This window comes from Mus caroli, chromosome X, assembly GCF_900094665.2.
Source record: "Mus caroli chromosome X, CAROLI_EIJ_v1.1, whole genome shotgun sequence".
NCBI lineage: Eukaryota > Metazoa > Chordata > Mammalia > Rodentia > Muridae > Mus > Mus caroli.
In genome coordinates, this window is record NC_034589.1 from 6,313,278 (window position 1) to 6,317,258 (window position 3,981).

Genomic DNA, 3,981 nt, shown 5'->3' on the forward strand with positions numbered 1-3,981 from the left:
GTCCAATTTTCTGAGGAACCGCCAGACTGATTTCCAGAGTGGTTGTACAAGCTTGCAATCCCACCAACAATGGAGGAGTGTTCCTCTTTCTCCACATCCCAAAACTTTTTAAATGGAATTTAGTAAACACGAAACGATCATATCCTCTGTGGATGTACACTAGATATCCAGCACCATGGAGCATCAGTGCTTATGCCAAAGCTCTGTCGGCTATGGAGCCCAGTGATGTGCCCTTACCCAGTTGCAGAGTTGGAGCCGCGCCTCTCAGGGGAAAGACCTGGCTGAGGGGCAGAAGCCTTCAAGAAGGACATAGGATTTTCCAGGAACTGAGGTGACAGGGCTAGCAGCCATGTGGGGTATTGTCCCAAACACAGAACCAGCAAGAAGAAAAATCTAAAAATGTTAACAGCTGCTAAGCTGCCTCTCCCAAAAGCCCTTTCCCTACTGTATTCTTCTGGAGCCACTTGTGAAGACAGACAAGAATGGCCCCATTGCAGACTGCTGTTGTTCTGCCCTTACTGAGCTCATGGCGCTGGTAGCTCCTGGTAAAAACTCCAACTTGATCTGTTAGTGATCTGTCTCCAGTCTCAAGTTGCTTTCAAGGATTCTGAAGAGTTCCTTTCAGTTCTTGCACCTTGCTCATGGTGGACCAGCAGAGACCCATGATAGCACTGGTCTAGAAGCAATGGTGACTCCCTTACAGGGAGGAACTGTGTCTCTTTATGTCCCCAGTCCTTCTACCCTTGTGCACATTCTTAGCAAGCCCACCCCAAAGCCCCTCCGTCTGTCAAGAACGCAAGGCACACTTGTTAATCAGCCTGTTTCCCCAGTGTTTTGAAGAGCGGAGGCACTGCCGGGATTAAAGCCTAGTGTTATTATTAGCCTCGTGTCCACCATAGTGGGTGTCACTTAATTAGAACTGTACAATAGCTAAATCTGCCTTAATTGGCTGGGATGTGGTGTCTGGGCTGTGCTCTATTCTGTTGCCTTCTCTGGCTATGGGTCATTTTGGAGACCTTGGGTAGGGTTCGAGGAAGGTTATCTGGCTACTGATTAACACTTAATTAGCACCTTTTTCATGTAGCACAGCAGTGACTTTGTAAATTTAAAATTTTCAGGGGACCACTTAATGTGGAATTAAAGTACAAGAGCAATATTTAAGATGCATGAAATTGTTTTACGCATTACAGCATTAACGAGCTCTTAATTTATGCAGCGCATGCCAGCAATGGGTAATTAAAGTGTGTGAGGAGGGGGTTGAGGGGGGAGTGTGGATCTCTACGTCCTCCTGGTTTTTCCTCTACTGAGGCTTCTGGAAGCTTTTGTTTCTCTACTGCTCTTCTCAGCTTAGGAGTAACTTGTACGGTCTCAAGCTTAGTTTTCATAGTCCAACTGGCATCAAGTGCAAACTGAAACCATCTCCCTAGAAAGCCTACCAGCTTCAGTGATCATTCTAGAGATGGGCACAGAAACCAACTAGAGTCAAGAATGAGTCAGAAGATATTGGCTGGGCCTAGGAGAGGGAGAAGGGAGGTTGGGGGACTGAATGGGACTTGTTCTGTGTCCTCCTCAGTAGCTGTTGGAAGGCCTCATTCCTTCATTTGCTTGGGATGGGATGGGAGTGTAAGATCTGGAGTCAGGCAGCCATTTTGGAACCATCATGGATTGGCAGGGGAGTCGTTGATTGTTTGGGAGGTGAATACAACGTTCATGGGAGGCCACATGTCCAGATGAAGAAATACCACTTGGCTGTGAGAATTTACTGGAAATATTGATTGGGACTTCTTCGGAAAGCAGCCTGACCTCTAGATGTCTGAATTAGGTAGGAACCTGCATAGACATTGAATATTCCATTTCCCTGTCTTTATACATATGGTTCTCTTTTACCAGAACATTCTATCTTTCCCTCTCCCATGCACCTAGGAAGCTTGCCTTGACCCGAGGTGTACTCTCCTCCTCTGGGACACTCATGCCCGGCTTGAACCCCCTCCTTCCTGAAGAGCGGGATGCTGCCCCACTGTGACTTTCCATCTCCTCTAGGAAGACCTAAAGCTTCTGCTTCTGTCCCTAGCGTTCTTGTCACACGCAGTACCTTGACTCTGGGAAGGACCTAAACTCCTTCTCCAAGGGGAGCAGAACTTATGAGAGTGGTCAGGAGAAGAGAGAGGGGGAAGGCAAGTCACATCTCAAGTTGCTGCACAGGAGGACCCTGGATAAGAAGGGGAAGGGGCCACAAAGGCAGCATACACTCTGCAGGAATTAGAACGCTGACGAAGGTCCAAGCATTGCACACAAGACTTGCTCTTTCCCCTTCCCTCTTCCTTGCTAAAACCTTAGATTACATTAATAAAGCTCGCCCCCAAGGTCCATTCCCTAATTTGGCCACTGACTCATTCCTGAGACAAAACACCAAGGACCAGCAATCAAAATTCATTCTTGGGCTACACTGGCTAACGTATCCAATCAGAACTTACCCACTTACCCTAGCACAGACTTCCCCTTTGCTCCCCCCACTCCTATGAAAACCACCTGCTGCTTTCTGTCCACCTTTGCCCCCAGCCCCCTGCTTGCCCCCTCATAATAAATCTCCTTTGTGCTGAGAACTTGGTGTCTAGGTGTCCTGCACCAACTCTGTATCAACACCCCCTGCCATGCCCTATAATCCCCCCTTTCATCTCCCTTCTTTTCAACTACTCAAGTCCCAAGTATCCAGTGGCCGATGTGAGGCTGAACTCTCACATCTTCCTTAAGGAAAAGCCTCTTTTGGCACCACTCCAAGGGTGGTCAGCTCCTAGGCAATGGCTAAAAGAGCCAATGATACTTGGCGCAGGTCATTTGTGCCTTTCTTCTAGTTGGTCATTCTTTTTTTTTTAATTAGGTATTTTCTTCATTTATATTTCCAACGCTATCCCAAAAGTCCCCCTACTTCCCTCCCCCCCACTTCCCTTCCCCCTCCCACTTCTTGGCCCTGGCGTTCCCCTGTACTGAGGCATATAAAGTTTGCAAGACCGATGGGCCTCTCTTTCCAATGACGGCCGACTAGGCCATCTTCTGATACATATACAGCTAGAAACATGAGCTCTGGGGGGGGGGTTACTGGTTAGTTCATATTGTTGTTCCACCTATAGGGTTGCAGACCCCTTTAGCTCCTTGGGTACTTTCTCTAGCTCCTCCATTGGGGGCCCTGTGATCCATCCAATAGCTGACTGTGAGCTTCCACTTCTGTGTTTGCTAGGTCCCGGCATAGCCTCACAAGAGACAGCTCTATCTGGGTCCTTTCAGCAAAATCAAACTCAAGAAGAACGAAAACCAAAATGTGGACACTTTGCCCCTTCTTAGAATTGGGAACAAAACACCCATGGAAGGAGTTACAGAGACAAAGTTTGGAGCTGAGACAAAAGGATGGACCATCTAGAGACTGCCATACCCAGGGATCCATCTCATAATCAGCCTCCAAATGCTGACACCATTTCATACACTAGCAAGAGTTTGCTGAAAGGACCCAGATAGATGGTCACTCTTCTGCTCCAAGTTCTACCTGGGGTCAGCCGTGACTTTGCAGAGCTGCATGAATGCCTGATGTCTCCTATTCCCTCTCCTTGCATGGCTGCTACAATCAACTCTTGGCATGCCCAAGTCCATCCCTTCCCCTGTTCCCGGAGGGCCTCTCCTTGGGACCCTACTTGGAGGTCTGATCTGTCAGTTCTTGGGTGTACTTCTGAAAACACTTCCCCCCTGTTCACTTATTCTACGTATGTTCATATACCACCCAAACAGCTGTGAGCACTTATCTCGTTTTACATAAATGAGACTGCACAGGATTAATGGTTCTGCCGCTTTTTAAATCCTAACACATCTTTGTGAATGGTAAATTTTAGCACACATGGGTATGTCTTTTTATATGCTGTATAATATTCCCCAACACAACACACTGGTCCCTTGATTACTAACTCTTTTTTTTGTTTTTTGTTTTGTTTTTTG